Source organism: Pteropus vampyrus, unplaced genomic scaffold (genome assembly GCF_000151845.1).
Source record: "Pteropus vampyrus isolate Shadow unplaced genomic scaffold, Pvam_2.0 Scaffold64, whole genome shotgun sequence".
Lineage (NCBI taxonomy): Eukaryota > Metazoa > Chordata > Mammalia > Chiroptera > Pteropodidae > Pteropus > Pteropus vampyrus.
Genome location: NW_011888845.1, coordinates 2,668,165 through 2,688,101, shown reverse-complemented (window position 1 = coordinate 2,688,101; position 19,937 = coordinate 2,668,165). Strand labels below are relative to the sequence as shown.

Here is a 19,937-nt window from a genome sequence, read left to right as displayed (position 1 = left end):
AACAGAAGAAAATACAAATAAATCTTTAAGAGGATTTTTAAAAATTTTATAAAAATGCTAATGATTAGAAATCACTACTGGTGCCTAGGCCATGTGAAATAGTCCTTCAAATATAGAACAGCACTAGGCTAGCAACACTCTAGAGTGTTGAAACAGAAATATTTAGTGGATATGAACTAGTATACAGAATCTCCAAGTGCACTAGAAAGCTGGATTCAAAAATAATTTATCCTCGTTATTCACAGATTCCAAATTTATGAATTCACCTACTCACTAAAATTTATTTGTAACCTCAGAATCAATACTCACAGTACTTTAGTGATCATCTGTGCACATGCACAAAGCAGCAGAAAAAATGATTCATCTTATGTGCAAGTAACCAACTGAAGTCCAACAAGGTGACCATAATGAAAACAAGTGTCCTTTCAGCAGTATAATTAGTCCATGGGTTTAAGGGTTTTGTATTATTATTTTCACATTTTTTGCAGGGTTTTTTTTCACATATGATTTTACTGTCTAAAATGAACCCCAAGCACAATGTCACGGTGTTGTCTAGAGCTTGTCTAATGTTTCTAAACACAAGAAGCCTATGGTTTGTGTTATGGAGAAAATGTGTATTAAATCAGCTTTGTTCCAGCATAAGTTGTTGTGTTGTTGGCTTTGAGTTCAAATATATATTAAATAAGTTGTCTTTAAACAGAAACACATAAGAAACAAAGTAACATATTGGTTTGTTGATGAAAATATTGTGACTAGAGGCTTGCAAAAACCTTACCCCATATTTTTCCCAGCAACAGTGTTGAATATTCTCCACTTCAGTGTTGGCAATCATGTTTATGGAACATAATAGCTATGAACAAATAATCATATTTCATGAGCATATATGTTCATATATGTTCACAAGAACAAACCTACAGCGATACTGCAGACTTCTCCAAGGAAGCACCAACCGTGACTAGTTCTGGGCATGGATAGTTCAGCTGACACCACTGGTACTATGTCTGGGACACCAGAACATCTGTGAACACTGTTCTCAAGTGCCAAATGCTTTGGACTCCACCCCAGGCCAGAATATAGAGTCTGCAGGTCCATGCTTCTGCCTGGAAGCCTCCTCTGGATGTATGTTTTGGGTGGAGCCTAGATCATATGATGAAGTCCTTTCTTCAAGGGAGGCTAAGAAAAGGAGTTTCTGGTGTGTACCATTTTAAACAGGAAATTCCCCAAATATAGGAAGAATTTTCCAAAGATGTTTGATAGCAAAACAAAAATAATGAACAAGTTGTCAGAAGACTTACCAGTCAACACTATTTTAATGATGAAGATGATTATAACAATTACTAGCATTTATTTAAAGGTTCTAAGAATGTGTCAGTTACCTTTCTAAATTTTGCATATTTTGTATGATTTAATAGTCATAATACGAATTCTACTTATTATTAATTTTTCTATTTTTCACATGAGGAGAGTGAGAAAAAATAACTTAAGTTTCTATGCTCACATGGCTAGTAAGTAGTAAAGCTTAAACTTAAACCTAGAAAGTCAGAGAGCTTTTGAGACTTTGGAAAAAACTATTTGAGCAAGTATTACAGTAAGAATAAACAAACAAGCAAATAAATGTACAGTAATGCTTCAGATAAAGGAATGTAAGACTGACTAACCTAGTGGCATTTTTGTTTGTTCAAAAAATTAAAAATATCAAAATAAAAGTGGAAAGAAAAAAGAAAAAAGGAACAGTATTTTTATCGTTATTAAGTATAAACTTTTGTTGAACGGTTCTTAAATATTATCTCATCTGGGAGGACCTTTGAAAAATCTCCAGGCCCAAGACAGACTACATGTTAATCAAATCAGAATCTCTTAAGGTAAGACCTGGGTGTCCATATTTTAGACAAACCAGATGATTCCAACGTGCTCCTCAGTTTCACAACTGCTCCTCTCTGCAGGATATTCCAGGGATCAACATCCTTTCCTTCTTCCCTTCCTTCCTTCCTTCCTGCCTTCTTCCCTTTTTTCCTTCTCTCTTTCTCTCTCTCTCAATCTTTCTTTTGGCATAAAGACAAGTCGAGTCCCAGTAAGTTCATCATGGCCTGAATCAGAAATGAAAAAATAATGCTATAGTGGAAAGGAGAAAAACATGGTAATAGCTGGGAGCCGTTATCCAGATATTTTAGTTGTTTTGTGGTTTTTAGGTTTGTTTTTTTGAGTCTCAGCATGTTTGTATACTGCTGGATTGGATTCAGAAAAGAGGGAAGGATATAGAAAAAAAAATAATACTAGGAGCAAACTTCTTGATTAAAGAGGGAGTATATGCAATTAATTGAAGAAACAAAAAGATTAATCTAAATGGGAGAGTTTAACATTGTAATTAACAGAAAGGAAGACTGAGTATATAGCACCAAAGGTATTAAAGTATGTATAATTAGTGGAGGGATATTGAAGTTTTTCTGGTTGGTAGTTTCTATTCTCTCAGTGAAATATGATGCAGATTTTCAATTTATCATTTATGTATGTTGGACTTTGTTAAATGTACTCTCAAAATAACAGATTTTTTTGTACAGGTAAGATACGATGGCATTATTGGTATAATACCAAGATTTTTTTCTAATTTATAAAACTTTTTCTTTAGGAAAACTCCAAACATTACAAAAGCAGAGAGAACAGTATTATGAAGCCCTAAGTACTTATCATTTAACTTCAACCTTTATAAACTCATCATCCATCTTGATTCATCTATGCTCTTCATAATATTTTCCTCTCTAGAATAATTTTAAAGCATAATCCATACTTTCTTTTATTTTATTCATACATAATTGGCATTTATCTGTAAGGTCTTGATTTAGTCCCCCTAAAATATAATAATAGTAGTTCATTAATAACATAAAATAGTCTTCAAAAGGAGAATATGAAAAAAAGATAGGTAACCCTTGTATATATATACAAAATAAACTTGAATGTTCTCTTCTGTTAATCTGCCTCATGTTAATTTGATTATTAGACCAACCAGAAGAACTTAGAAAGGCTGAAGTAAAATTGTTATCCTTCCCCTGCAATTTAAATGTGCTTGAATATTTGGTGAATACAGCCTCTGCTTCATTGCTGGGTTTTTTGTTTGTTTGTTTGTTTGTTTGTTTGTTTTTTGTTTCAAGATTTTTCTGGCTACTCTTGCTTGTTCTTCAAACTAATTATTATAATGAGTTTGTATGACTCAAGCAAAACAAGCAAATAAATAAAAAAAAATGATATTCTTATTGCTTTCTCCATTAAGTTAACTTTGGAAGGATTAACATTTTTATGATATTGTTTTTTCTCATTCGAGAACATAATATGCCTGTCATTTGTTTAAGCTATTTTTGTGTCTTTCAGGAGTGTTTTACAATATACCTTATGACGTTTCGGACATTTTTATTAAGATTATTGTTAGGCCATCAAGTATCCTTTTACAAATACTTTTCTGATATTGTTAATATCAATGACTCAGACTCCTCTGCATGTATTTTGTGGCTCATGGAGTTACTGTGTCACTTGGTTTTATTGCATAAATTGGCTGTAATATTTTTTGTTATATTTTTTTAATTTTTGTTATGTTATATTTTATAGAATGACTTAGAGATATTCATAAACTATACTGCTGCTGCTGTCATTTAGCCCAGCATGCTCAAAATTTTTGAATTTATATACTTTCTAATATAAAAATCCTTTTACCAAATATGCAAAAAATGTTTAAAAAATTAAGAGATAATTTTCCCAAAGGCGCATCTCATCACAGAAGCTATACAATGTATATAATCCTGCTCTAAGGGGTTACTAATTAAGATTGACAATATAAATAGAATCCGCAAGAAACAAAATAATTGAGTCGGAACCAAAGTTTCCAATTTGTTTTGTCTAACTGCTCCCCCTGATAAGTGATCTTTGGCCCAGTTTCTATTTCGTGTTTCAAAGAAAGCAGATATTTTGTTTCTCAGCCAAAATTTCCACTTATTCCATAATTTCATGTGTAGAAGAGAGATTGTGAATTATCTTCCAACACTGGCCTTCGTGAAATTCAACCACAGACAAGGAATTACTGAACAAACATATGGATTGTTAATATATAACTATCTACATGGAGAAGGTCAAGAGTGACTGCTACCTGGAGGAGGGCACGTGGAGGCCACCCCTCTGTCTGTCCACATCGTCTCTCTACTCTCTGTAAGTCTGAACAAGTCTCTGAGAAAATCTAATGCCTACATGGCATTAGGGCAATCCCATAATAAGAGGAAAACATTTCCATTACGGAATCTAGAATTATGTCACATAGGAATGAAATTTTACTGCTAGTAAGGTGATTGTTAATAACAATGGTTTACACAGGTAATATTTTTTATCTCTCATAGAGAAATTAAGAGGAAGTCAGTCTATGACAGCTTCTCTGTCTTTCTGCCAAGCCATTGTTAGTATATAACTTTCCTACTTGAGGTCACCTCACTGTCATAAGATGCTTGCTGAAGACCTAAATGTTATTTCTAGGATCAAAGAAACAGGAGTGAGGAGAAAGATAAGGGAAATAAAGGACTCGCTAGCTGAATCAGGGCCTCTTTCAGAAGTGTTCTCATAAGCTTTGATTAATGTCTTCCATTTACATTTTATTCACTCCTAGTGGCAAGAAAAGCTGCAGAATTTAGAATTTTTTTTTTTTTTAGCTGACACATTGCTACATGAAGTAAAATTGGTGCTGAGTTACTAAGGAAGAGGAAGAGAATGGATATTGAGTAGGTAGTTGTTTCTGCCATAGAATTATATTGCATTTACCATCTGTCTTGTTGCCTCTTTTTAAGTCTGAATAGGAAGAACCAATTATAATACTTATAAGTTAAATTTTAAAGAAAGTAGTTTAGCAGTTTTAATTATATCTCTTTTCCCCTTAACTACAGGTATCATTAATATTTAATTGTCTTTAAAAACCCATAAACAAAACATAACAAAAGCATTTTTCTTTGAATGACTGTATAGTCACCTGAAAATTTTTAAAAAGAGCTATGATATTCGGTCTTTGCATAAGTAGAAATCTTTTGTTTGTTTGTGTTCCAACATGTTTTAACATTCTACTGCTTTTTGTTTAGAAAATCAATTCAGCAACCAAGTAAAGTTTAACACCCCAGTTAGATCAAGACAAATGTGCCCATCCTCATTAAGTAAGGCACTATTTGCTCTATGCAAAGAAGATATATTACCAGGGCAGAATGGTATATATTTATATATATTTCTACAACAGCTTATAACCATACTCCATTAGAAATGATTACCACCACAATGCTGCATTGTCTGAATTAGGTTCATAGTTCTTTAGAGTGCAAAGGCAAGAAATAGACCAGCGGCCAGGACAGCATGGCCCAGTCTACTGCTCTGCCTGACCTATGTCAGGAGTAATCTCAATCAAAGTTTAACAGCCACCATGTTAGCCAGGCTACTTCCAAGACTGGTGACTTGTTACAGCTCTGGATCTAAAAATAACAAGCATCCATCAATGTCAGTGAATGAAAAATTGAATTTCATTGAAATTTAAAAGAATTGTGGACTAGACTAATGCCATAGAGTAAAATCTTGTGACTATAATTTGTTCTCTCTATTACAGCAAGTTGGCAGCCTTCTGATGAACATTTTACCGAGTTTTCTAATCATAGGGGAGAGGACAGAAGAATAGTTTTCAAAAACATTTACTCGCTTTCATTAGAAATACCTGAATATGAATACAAGAGAGTATTTTAAGAATATATTGGTTTGAAATAATTTGCCACCTGGCAATTGTTCTCTTGGCCTCTTAGATTCAACTAACATCAGAATATTCTTAAATATATTTCTCTTTCATGAAGAAGAGGTTTAATAAATACCTAAATTATAGTCTAGCCAAAAATCATATCAAAGTCATTGATTTATTTGAGGATGAATGCTTTTAACTAATGAACCCATATTTTAATTTTAGGAGATAGCATAGAAGATTTCACAAATCAGTCTTCAGTGTGATCCAACTTGATTCACAGCAGTGTTGAGGGAGAATATGGAAGCTCAACGCTCTACACAATAATTGCTTTGGTATAACTTGGAGATTCACTAACCTGAGATTTTATTAACTAGCTTTTGGAGTAAATATGTATTAACAGAATTAAAACTAATTAGCCCTAATAATAGAGATAATTAATGCAAATTATGCAGTTGAAATTCAAAACAGTTTAAAAATATTTAAAATTTCCTTCTCATAAGAGTTAAGCATAAATTCTTACTTGCAACTATTAATATAGGATAGCAGTTGATTCTTGGAAAGAGGCCTTGAAACAAAGAGATCTCTTTTTACTCCTGAGAATATCTTTCTAAAAGTACTTTATTTGAAAAGAAAGAGAGAAAGAGAGAGAGAGAATATTATGAGTAGAGACAATTAGTTTTCCATGAAATGTTTCAGTTATGTTTATCAGTTTTGCGAATTTGTGCATGCATAAAGAGAGAGAATATAAAATATATTTTAATCTGCCAAATGCATTAAAAAATGTTTGAAAACCCTTGCCTTAGAGCTGACACTTATATCATAGCTATGTTCTTAGGGTAAAATAATCAAAAGATAAAGATGACTTGAGAAAGACATGCAAAGAACAAAATAAAAACTAAATGTAAACTAGCTTATCATGAAAGATAGTAATTTGTAGAAAATTTGAAAAATAAAAGATAAAAAAATAAATTTGCTGTTCTTTTTTTATAGAAATAAAAGCAAATCTCACTCAGTTATGGCATGCAATGCACACCTATGTGAAATAAAAAAAGATACAGAGGTATACAAAAAATAAAAGCAGCAGGAACAGGAGGCATATTAATACAATAATGGTAATGACATTCTGCTTCTTAAAATTAGAAACTTGGGTGGAGTAATTTTATAGGAGGCTTGGTAAGTAATGACAAAGTGCTCTTTTCTTCCAGGAACAATATTACAATAGACAGAAAAGGTCAATCCAATGAATATTAGAGAAAATACCAAAATGAAGTCAATATCTATGATTGAGACTTCCATTTTCCCCATTCCAAGCTGTTTTATATCTTTACTATCCACAATCTCATATAAGTGACATTATAATTAGTTATAATGATACCCAGAATATTTAGTTATTAAATCTGTAAATAGTTCACTTATATTGTCATTTTGGTTCTTTAAATTACTTCCTATGATTATAATATTTTGAGTTACAAAATATCATTCAGGCTTGTCATATTAAGACTCGAACTTAACCATTCGGGAGCATCTTAAATATCTGGGCTAAAATCTGATGAAGTTTATGTAAGTTTGTTTTTTGTTTTGTTTTGTTTTCCTCACAGGCTAGTTGAACCAAAGAAATATATGTGAACTATTTAGACTTCAAGAGAAAATGATAAATTCATAATAATGTAAGATTAGAAATCAGAAACCGAGCACCAAATTTGTTCTCTGACACAAAATTTGGTCTCTGAGTGAACTTCATTTATTCAATGAATACTCATTAAGCAGCGATGATGTCTGGCACTATTCTAAGAGCTGAGAGTACTGCAATGAATAAAATACATTAAGTCTCTACTATTAGTGACTGAATGGAAGAATACTATATGTATATATATATTACTAGAGACAGAAATGAAGTGTGAGAGGTCTTACAGATATCTAGGAGGAGATCTAGGCAGAAGAAACTGTATAAATGCTTTGAGGTAGGAAAGCGAAAGGCAAGTAGGAAGAACAGCAAGAAGGGAGGCTAGCTAGTTCAGTGTGAGCAAGGGAGATGGGGGAGAAGATGAGAGTTAGAGAGGCAATCAAGAATCATCATTTGGGACTTGACCATGGTAGGCACTTTAGATTTTGAATTTAATTCCAATTTCCATCTAACTGTTTTAAAAATATCACTCCAGCTACTTGTTTTAGTCAATTCCAGTTTCTATTATAAATGTGACAGACTGGATGGTTTAAACAACATTTATTTCTCACAGTTCTGAAGGCTGGAAGTCTGAGGCGAGGGAGCCAACATGATTAGGTTTGTGCTGAAGATTCTCTTCTTTGTTTACAGATGGTCACCTCCTCACATGGGAGAGTGATCCTGGTTCTCTTCTTTTTATAAGGACATTACTCCTAGTATGAAGGCCCTACCCTTATGACTTCTTTTAAATTAAATTATCTCTTAAAGACCCATTTCCAAATACCATCACACTGGAGATTAAAGTTTCAATTAAGAATTTTGGAGGAACACAAACAGTCAGTTCATAGCACTACTATAAAGAAAATGGACTGTGTAAGGATATGAGAAGCAGACTAGTCTAAATGACAAGGGAAGTTGGAATTATTCTAAGTGTCTAGACTCTAGTCAATAATAGATAATGTTTCAGGCCACAGTTATAGCGACAGAAGTAGTGAGAAGTGGCCAGTTTCTAGACCTATTCAGAAGATCCAGCTGGGTATTTGCTAGTTTATTGGATGTGGGGTATGAGAAAAAACTGATATCAAAAAATATTTAATTAGGTTCTATGACCTTTAATTTCCTCACACATACATGGAGAATTTATAATCTCTAATATAGGATTGTTGTGAAAAGCAAATGTCAAGGTATGAAAATAACTTAGACAATTATTAAATCTTATATGATATCAATATATATCATGTAAAGTAATTATTATATTATAAATAGTAAGTAGCAGCTTAATATGAGCCTTGGCACAAAACTGTTTTAAACTTCTCCAGTGAAAGGCAATCTCAAGTTTCAGAACTTGGTCTTTCTATATTCATATGGAAATTTTCTATCTCAAATACTTTGTTTGTGTGCCTCTACAGGCAATACTCCTATAGTTATCTTCTTTATTAGGCAAAAAGTGTTTTAATTCATGCCACGTTAACTTATTTTAAAAGTCATCTAGTTTTAGTTTTCTCTTATCATGATTTGGGCAGCTTACAAGCCATTCATGTGTGCAATTTTCTTTCATACAAAAAGGGTTAATAATTGTTTAAATGTTCCTTTTTTACATTATATGTTTATTCACCCACTTGAATAACTGCCACTTAAATATATCTTTCACATTTACTTTTATGAAATAATACTTACAAAAAATGGAAATGGTTTTTCATCAACAACTGGAAAATAATTTTTTTATAAAATATTTTTTATAGGTAATGAAGAGGGTCACTTATATTTAGTTTTAATAAAAAGTGACTCATAATTATATAATAGCATTTTGTGTTTGAAAAGCACCTTTCATCTTTAAAATTTCAAAAACTACAAAATGTAATATAGTAATATAATACATCCACTGGAACTAAATCTTTAAAGAAACCAATGTTCCTGTGATTAAATACTTTACCAAGAACTCTTCAAAAACATATTTTATTTCTGTGGTTCAAAAACCTCAAAACTTCATAATTTTAATATAATATTGTTTATCCACAGGAGGCTAATAAATCATTATTTTTTTTCCTTACAAATATATCTCAAATGGAAGTTCTTATTACTCTGCAAACTAGCTGTGATAAAAACAAACAAAAATAAGACAAATCTTAAATACCTACTACAGGATAAAATCATTATTTCACTAAACGAAGGATTAATGATAAATTATATTTCATTAGTAACCTGAAAAATAACTCCATGTCCTTGCTAGTATAACATTTTAAAACTCAGATTTCAGAGAGCCTACAATGGAAAATGGAACAGAGAAAATTCTAATGGATAAAGCCTGTGAGATTACCATATGTATCATATTTATAATTTTTTATAGATCGGTGAAAAATTACTTTCTTCTCATTCCTAAATATTCATTTTAGATTAATATAACATTTAAAATAATAATACTATATAATAACTATTATGGCATTAACCAATTAAACCTATAAATAAGCTCCATTGTCTCATAAAGTCTTCCTTGAAGATTCCAACAACAGAGGAGGCTTTTTCAGAATACAGAAGGCCAAAGACATAAAATTTTACATTCTGATCTATCAAAGCCACTTTGGGATTTAACCTAGTGAATTTCAGTCTGATGGGGTTTAGCCATTTAGAGATTTTTTGACTAGGAGTTTTTAACCTGGAGTTCATGAATAGAACTTAGGGGATCTATCAACTCAAATAAGAAATATTAAAAAATAAATGTTTTTTCCTTATTTTAACTAGACTATAATTAATATTATGCATTACATTCGATTTTTATTACAGGTAACAAACCAGAGTAGTGTTGGCTGTACATGAAATGTGAGGCTTGCTCACCTCCATCAAAGTTGTTATATATATCTCGAAATACTTTATATATTCATTGCTACTTTAAAATTATAGTAATTTTTAGATCCATTACTAGATATTGTTATTTAATCTTTTAGCAAAGAAAAATGTTGCTATATATCAAGTATATGTTTTAATATTTTGTCAATTGAATTTCAATGTAATTTATATTTATTGTAATTTTACATATTTCTTGTATATATTTAAAAAATTTATTCTAAATAAGAATCCACAGACTTCACCAGACTTCCATAGTGGTTCATGGTAAAACCTTAAATTCTGTGATTGTCAGGTCAAGATGATTAAGGGCTGTTATTTAGATCATCTTTATCCTTACTGATTTTCTATCCATATGATACGTCAATTAATGAGAAAGAGGTATAAAAGTTTCCAATAATAATTGGGAATGTGGATACATCTGCTTTCAGTTCTAACATTTTTGCATCATGCATTTGAAATTATGTGTTTATATAGGCATGCACATTTAGGATTGTTACGGCTTCTTAGAAAATTGTCTCCTTTATCATTATGTAATGTTTCCCTTTATCCCTGATTGTCTTTCTTGTTTTTAAGTCAGTTTTATCTTGTTAATATTATTTCTGCTTTCTTTGATTAGTTTTATCATGGTATTTATTTCTCCGTCTCTTTATCTTTTTATTTTTAACCTATACCTTCATATTTAAAGTGAATCTTTATATGTAAAGTATTTTTCTTATAGAACTCATGTAGTTGGATTTTTTTTAATTCCAATCTGATAATCTCTGTCATTTAACTGATAGGTTTATATCACTTACATTTAATGTGATTATACTGAGATAGTTAGATTGGAATTTTCCATCTTGCTACTTCTTTGTTGGTGTTGCTCACTACTTTCGCTTTTAATTTTTTTATTTCTTTTCTTGCCTTTTCTGGCTTTAATGGAGTATCACTTATGATTCTGTTTAAACTCCTCCCTGAATATCTCATTTATACATTTTGGAAAACATTTTTAAGGTTACTCTTGGATTGAAAATATATATTTTGAAATATGTGTATAATTTTCAAATCATATTATTCACATGTAGTGCAGACATCTTTTAACAGAATAATCTTAATTCTTCCCTTTCATCCCTTATGATGTTGTTGCCATTCAGTTAACTTTTACATATGCTATAAACATCCAATACATTGTCACAATTATTGTTTTAAGTTATTTTTATGGCAATTAAGTATAAATAAATTAAAATTTTATATTTTACTTCACAAATTCCTTTTCTGGCTATATATGTGATCAGAACACACACACACACACACACAAAGTTTTTGACCTACATAAACTTTCTTCTATTTCAAGAACTTCATTCAGTGTATTTTGTGGAGCTGTTCTATTGGCCATGAAATTCTTCAGTTTTTATTGCCTGAGAAAGATTTTTATCTCTCCTTCACTTTTTAAAAATGGACTTAAAATTTTTAATTTTAGATTTACAGAAAAAATTAGAAGATATTACAAAGAATTTCCATATATCCTATACCAATTCCCCCTTATTATCAACATCTTATAGTAGTAGGGTGCAATTCTGTTAGAAGTAAATATTTACAAATATTGATATATTATTACTAAGTAAAGTACATAGTTTATTCAGTTTTTCTTATTTTTTAGCTGTCTTTTTCAGGATCCCATCCAGAATACCACAAAACCTTAATTGTCATATCTTCTTAGGCTTCTTTCGTCTGTGACATTTTTTTAAACTTTCTTTGTTTTTGAGACCTTGATAATTTTAAGGAGTATTAATCAAGTATATTAGAGTATACTCGTTCATTGAAATTTGCTTGAAATTTTTCTCATGATTAGATTGGAATTATAGTATTGGAGAGGATAGCCACTGAGATAAGTGTTACTTTCATTACACTGTATCAAGGGTAGGTACTAACAACGTGACTTATGACTGTTGATGTTGACCTTGATTACCTGGCTGAGGTAGTGATTTCCAGATTTCTCCACTGTGAATTTTCTTTTCTTTTCTTATTCATTGAAAGGATATAATTATGTACAGTCAGCATTTAGGATGTGTTGATTTATGCTACCTATTCTTCTGAGGATAAATTATCTGCGTAAATTAATTGGCATTCTGATACATGGAAGGTTTATCTCCTCCATCCCATCTCCTCTTTAATATTTATTTAATTATTTATTTTTATCAGTTTGGATTCATGAATATTTAATTTATACTTTGGATTATAATCCAATTATACTTTATTTGCTTGCTGATTAGTTCAGCTTCGGCCATTACGAGCTCTTTTAGTTTCTTCTGTGACATACCTCCACCAATGATTATTTTTATTTTTACTTTTTTATCATTGCCTCACTTTCTGACATTATAAGATGTTCCAAACTGGAACATGACTAGAACTATACCCAGTCGTGTTTAAGACAGCATATTTCTATCCCCAGTCTTAGAATCAGTTTTTTCTCCAAGAAGCCAGATCCTCTTTTTAAAGAATGGTATTAAAAACCAAATCTGGGTACTTGGTGTGTTCATCGTTACCAGACAGTTAGTGGTTTTAGGCCCTATCAGTTCACAGTAAAGGAAATATGTGTGTGCATACTGATCCATTAATAAATACATATCTAAATATTTCTGTAAGTAAAGATCTTCATTTATATTACTTTAACATTAATTTATTCTGAGTCTCCAACTCTAATCCATTACCACATGGATCATTCCAGCCTCCCCTGATCATCTATAAATATTCACTCTAAAGGTGACAAACCTAGCTCTCACCGTCTGCCATCTGTTTATGTAATTGTTCAATTCCAGTATGTATATATATATTATATTTTATATATATATACATATATATATAATATATAATATATATATATTATATATGTATGTTCAACCTTGTTCATCCTTATCCCAATGAGAAACAACTTGGTCAACTTTATCACATTGTATTGAGGGTCTCTACTATTAACCATGCTTATATTTGTGTAACCATTACCTTGTGGATAGTTAGTTTTTCCTTAATTCTTACAAACTCATTCCCAAAGTTAGTCAAGTTAGGACACTTTCCTCTTGCCCCTACAATGTTTGTTTTATATGTTAATAATACCATTAATTTCTTTTATCATAGTCTAAAATTTCTTCATGGAAATCCTCCAGTCTCCCAAAGAGATTTCTTTTTTCAATTTGCATATATTAATTTTCCTTTTTCGTGCTATAAAGTTCTATGGGTTTTGACAATTCATTGATACATGATTTTTTTTTTTTTAATGTTTTCAGTCTGTGATTGTTTGAATCACAGATGCAGAACCCACAGTTATGGATGGCCGACTGTATATGATTTGTTTTTTTAGTCTATTGATGTTGTAAATTATGCTAGATGATTTCTAAATGTTGAACCAAACTTGTATATCTGGAATAAATCACATTCAGTCATGAAATAATTTTATTGATACATTGTTGAATTCAGTTTATTAATAATTTGTTGAGGATTTTTGCATCTATGTTCATGAGAGAAATTGGTCTGTACTTTTCCTTTCTTGCATTGTCTCTGTCTAGTTTTGATATCAGGGTTAATTTGGGCTTCATACAATGAAAGTGTTCCTTCTTATATTTTCTGGATGAGTTTGTGAAAAACTGGTATTATTTATTCATTAAATGTTTGGTAAAATTTGCCAGTGAAACTATCTGCACTTGACTCTTTCTTTTTTAGAAGTCTGTTAATTATTGGTTAAATTGCTTTAATAGATATAGCCTTATTCAGATTATATATTTCTCTTTCATGAGATTTGAAGTTTGAATCATTGAAAGAATTGGTCCATTTCATCTAAGTTATCAAGTTTGTGATCAATGAGTTGTTCATTTATTATCATTTTTATGTCCATGTAATCAGTAGTAATGTCCCCTCTTTCATTGATAAGCTGTGTTTTTTCTCTTTTTTTTTTCTCTTGCTTAGTCTGATCAGAGAATACAAATTTAACCAATTTATCAATTTCATGGATCTTTTTTAAGAACCAGCTTTTGGTCTCTGGATTCACCTACCTCCTTTTAATAAAAGCTATTGATTTTTAGTTCATTCAGCTTTTTCCTTGTTATGTTTAGACAATTTCCAAGCCTTTTAGATATTAAACTAAAACCACAAGATTATCTTTAATTTATCATATACCATAATTAGATAATATATTAATATACAATTCTTGTATAATTATAATTAATGTATAGATATTTAAATTATGTTTATTTAAATTAAGAGATGAACATAATTTATGCATATATAACTAGTTTCTTATAAATATTTTTTTATAAATATTTTATTATGCCTTTACTATTACTTATTTATAACACTCTTTTCTCATTTATGGTTTTATGTCTCCTTGTAGACTCTTTGAATAACAGTGTATCTAAAAGTTCTCTTCTAATCCTGGAATTATTTCTATTTCTTTCAGTCACAGATTGTATTTTTTAAATCCTTTGTTTATTTTTTTTATTTCGTGTATTTTTTATTATTTTTTATAATTAAATTTATTGGGGTGACATTTGTTAATAAGATTATATAGGTTTCAAGTGTATAATTCAATAATACCTCATATGTATATTGCATTATGCATTTACCACTCAAAGTTAAATTTTCTTTAACTTTCATTGATCCAGAACAGTCCATTCATACTGAAGAATGGTGCCTAGAATATGGGAGAGAAGCTCTATATATGTGGGCAAGATCCATTCAATGTCATTCTTAATATTTTTTGTGTATCTGGTCTAAGAGTTGGTTACTTTGCTGGACAGAAAGTAAAAGTTCTTGCCTAGGGTGCATGCAAATTTCTGTAAGATTCATAGTTCTTGGCATTCTCATTATGAAGTAAGGGAGAAAAATTGATAGTTTAACTGCTTTGTGTAATTTCAATTAATTTTTCTGGTTTTCAACCTTATGACTAACCTCTGACTTTCCTAGTGTCTCCAAATCCAAAGCCTTTCAGGATTACTTTGGGCAGGATCACTGACTTCTCCTCTGAAGAAAACTGTGTAAATAATCTAAGCTGCAGCTCTGACAATTTATTTTATCAGTTACTTCTCCTCTATATTCATTTAATGTTCCTGCCATCTTATGAAATCTCTTATGGTGTTTTTTCCCTTTCTAATTATCTCACCATTGTAAACTCATGTATTTTCCAGTTCTATAAAGTTATCTAATGACATCTTAGGGGAAAGGTGGAATAGATAAATGTGTATGCAGGAGGACTAATTTAATTAGAATTCTCACCTGAAATGTTTAAATTTAAAAAATCATATTAATAAGTTATTTTGAAGTATATTAAAGTTGTTATAAAAATATTTATCATATTTTCTTATTAGTCTGTTCAATAAATACTTCAGAGAAAGCCATAGCAAATCAGATTATTTCTCTGTAAACTGTATTGGCTTCCAAAAGAAAGGAATGCATTGATTTTACTTTATTTGTTACAAGATTTGGGGATTTTGTGATTTTTTTGAAGTGGTAATTTTTATATTTTTTCAAGTAAAAATATTTTTAAAAAAGAAAAAAGGAAGAAATATTTATTAAAGCTGTAACTTCAGAAATACAGAAACATTTTATCAAAAAGTTAGATTTAAACTCCTAATAATGATCAGAAAGATATTGTGACACCCTACACATAATCTTTATCCTGGGCTTACGTAGTTTATAGTCTGGTGATGGGAACCAATAGCACAATGTTTGAAAATGATCACACGTCTACAGTTGCTTTTAGTAAGCCTTTTATTATTTTTCATCTTTTGTTGGCTGTGATGGAATTTAATGCAGACTTCCTAACTAAATAACTTACTGAACATAGTAAGATAATGAACTAATTCTTAAATAGGACACAAAAGTCACTTTTCGATTTATGTTTTTCTTTTTTACAATTGAATATGGCAAAGTAGATTGCTGTGCTTGGTGTAGGCTTTTTTTTTTTTTTTTAAATTCTGCTTTTCATTAGTTTTGAAAACTACTTCTAGAAAGGTACATTTTGTGAATGATAGAACCTTACAGCTATATATGCAGCTTCTCTGTCTTGAGATGTTTTATTCTACAGGAAAGCTGTTGTGGCCTCTAGCTATTCAATTGCCAGTGTATTCACAAAAAAACAGCTATCTCTAAGTATGCAAGCCCTTCAGCATTTAGGTATAAAATGTATATAAATACTGCATAAGTGAAATATTTATTTTTAAAAAGTAGTGCAAATCCCAGTATTGATACCCGTTTTAAATTAATGCACTCCACCGCAGCAACAGTGAGATGTGCATTCAGGATGTTTAGCCTGTAGTCACTCTGTTCGTTTTCCCTGCTAACTCTGATGAAGCAAACAAACACCTCCATATAAATTTACATAAGAAAATAAATGATAAAATTTCAACCTACCAGAAAATCTGTCATAAAAGAGGATATTCTATAATTCTTTGTCCAAAACTTGTTCTGGTACTTAAGTGACAACTATAAGAAAAATCAAGCCTATAGCATAGAAATCAAACCTAAGTTTCCTTGAAAGGCTCTAATCAAATTATTTCAAATTATTAGTTATTTGACTGATTATTCTCAATAAGCTGAGCATAAATTATTTATTATATAAATGTAAATTAAGCAACATAGTATGATATCGATTTTCTAAGTCATAATTTCTACTTTTATTAAAATTTATGCTTTGTTGTCCTTCAGGCAACTCATTCTTTCTTTTTTTTTTTTTATTTCTTCTTTATTACCAATGTTTTTGGCTTGTTTTGTATGGCTAGATGAGCTTTTAAATATTTATTCATTGAGGATCTATTCCAAGTATTAGAGAATAATCTAGTTTAGTATTTTGCCTCTCTCTCTCCCTCCTTCTCACATCAATATATATTAGATAGATATAAATATATAGATATAAAAACATGTAGTAATAATATTATTAGTAGGCAATAATAAAATATAAAATAGATTTACATATGCCAAAACACAAAAGTTTTGTTCTTCCTAAAATGACTATGATATAGATAGATACATAAAGACATACAAGCATTCATGCAATCAAGCATATTTGAATATATAATCCGAAAAACCTAAGCATTGTTTTAATATCTGTATTCTAATTTCTTAAATATTAAGAACTTCTGATGAGAATCTAAACAATAGTTAAATGATGAAAGTTTATTTCTTCCCTCTTTTCTAAATTACATTTCTCAGGGTTCTGATCAAGATGGCAGAGTAAGAAAATGCTGTGCTTGCCTCCTCTCACAATACATCAAAATTACAACTAAACTACAAAACAGAAATTATTGGCAGTCACTTGAAGTCTAGCTGAACAAGGTGGTACACACAGAAGAGGCCACCTTGAGATTGATTAGAGGCGCAGAGACACAGAATGATTTGGTCCCACACATGCATGTGGTGCTTAACAATTAGAAGGGATGTCTTAGCTGTGGAGTTGCCCTGGGGGCACAAGGGATCCAGATCCCACATCAGGCTCCCCAGCCCAGGATTACAGTACCAGGAAGAGCAGTCCCCACAACTTCTGGTCGTGGAAACCAGTGGAGATTGTGGATGGGTGAGACAGAGGGTGGCTAGAGTCACTGATGTTCCTCTTGAGGGGCCTGTGCATGGACTTACTCGCTGATAGTACTCACTCACTCTGTGCTCTGACACCGGAACAGCAGCTCAAAAGTCGCCAGGGACAGGCAGGGAGGAACTGAATTGTCTGGCTTCAGGGCAAGGGCTAAAGGGGCAGCTTTTTCCTAGAGAAAAGAGATGATAGAATCCATTGTTTCTTTGTTAAGCTCTGCTCCCTTCCAGCATGTAGATGCAGGCAGCTGACATAGCTGAGTCTCCATCAACCTGAAAAGCACTGATCGCCATAGTGATTTCCTGAGACCCCATCTCACCTAACTTGCTGGCTCATCCAAGCCACTTCCAGTGGATTTTCCATACAAATGGCCTGTTTTGGTTCATACTGTAAACTTTCTTAAACTTTCTCAAGGGTTTGCAAAACCCGAAGAAGCAGCATCTGGCCTTGGCATGCCCCGTACCTCTTACTGAGCAGACCCAAGCCCGTTACTAGCAGTGGCCAGCCTCAGTTTACAACGTGGCCTCTTGAGGCACCTACAAACTCAGTGCAGGTGGTGGCCATCTGCAGATTGCTTGGTGACTATTGCCAGGTGGTTCTGGGCAGGGCATAGGCTGCTGCTGTACTTGGCTTGCAGTGAGACCCCCTCCCAGGAAGCTCTGGGGCTACCATAACCAGTAGCCAGCTTCAGACAGAGCTATCACCTGGGGCTGTATCTGAAGACAACACAGCCAAAAGGCAGACTGAGCTGACACCAGAGCCCTACTAAAGTAAATCATGCACTATAACATCAGCCCCTCACCCCCACCAGTCCTCATAACCAAATCAGCCCAAGAGTCAATCCCTCCCATAGATGTGCAAAGAGCAACCAAAGCTCAACTACAATAGGAAGGTGTACATAATCCATACAAGGGACACACCTGGCTCAGGTACACAGGGAGGACTGTGCCACTGGGCCCCACAGGACAGCTACTACATAAGGTCATTCTACTTAGATCAGGACACATAGCAGCTCAACCTAATATATTAAAACAAACATAAGCACGCAGTCAAAATGGGGAAACAAAGAAAAATGTCTCAAATGAAAAAACAGAAAAAAGCTCTAGAAAAAGAACTAAACAAAATGAAGACAAGCAATCTACCAAATGTAGAGTTAGTATATGAACTCAGTGAGAACTTTAACAAAGAGAAAGCATAAAAATGTAGATAGAAAATATAAAAAAGAAACAATCAGAAATGAAGAATACAATAATTGAAGGGAAGAATACATTAGAGAGAAGCAACAGTAGATTAGACAAAGCAGAGGACTGAATCAATGGTTTAGATGATAAGGTAGCAGAAAACACATAATCAAAATAGTAACAAGATAAAAGAATCCAAAAAATGAGTATAGTTTAAGGGAACAACATCAAGTATACCAACATTAGCATCATTAGGGTACCAGAGGGAGAATACAGAGAGCAAGGAATTGAAAATCTATTTGAAGAAATAATGACAGAAAACGTCCCTAACAGGCCGAAGGAAATAGACATACAATTCCAGGAAGCATTGAGTCCCAAACAAGATGAACCCAAATAGATCCACACCAACATGCATCCTAATTAAAATGCCAAAGATTAAAGACAAAGAAAGGATCTTAAAAGCAGCAAGAGAAAAGCAGTTAATTAGATACACAAGAACTCCCATAAGACTGTCAACTAATTTCTCAACAGAAACTTTGCAAGTCAGAAGGGGTTGGCAGGAAATATTCAGTGATAAAAAGCAAACACCTACAACCAAAATTACTCTATGCAGCAAAGCTATCATTTAGAATCAAATGACGGATAAAGAGCTTCCCAGACAAGAAAAAGCTACAGGAGTTCATCAACACCCAATTTGTATTACAAGAAATGTTAGAGAGACTTCTTTAAGAAGAAGGAAAAAACAAATTTCATAAATATGAATAATAAAAAGGCAAAAACTACATATATATCAACAATTACTTTAAATGCTAATGGATTAAATGCTCCAATCATAAGATAGGTTGGCTAAATGGTTTTCAACTTTTTCTGATTAACTTTTATTCTCTGACTCTTTTTCTCTATCGTTTTCATAATCCTTTTTACATTTATTTACCACACATGAGTGTAAAACAT

The 19,937-nt window shown here is 31.8% G+C and overlaps 1 pseudogene; it reads right to left on the bottom strand.

The window, feature by feature from the left end:
* Positions 1-19,937, bottom strand: part of LOC105292807 — a 98,153-nt pseudogene that overhangs the window by 7,770 nt on the left and 70,446 nt on the right.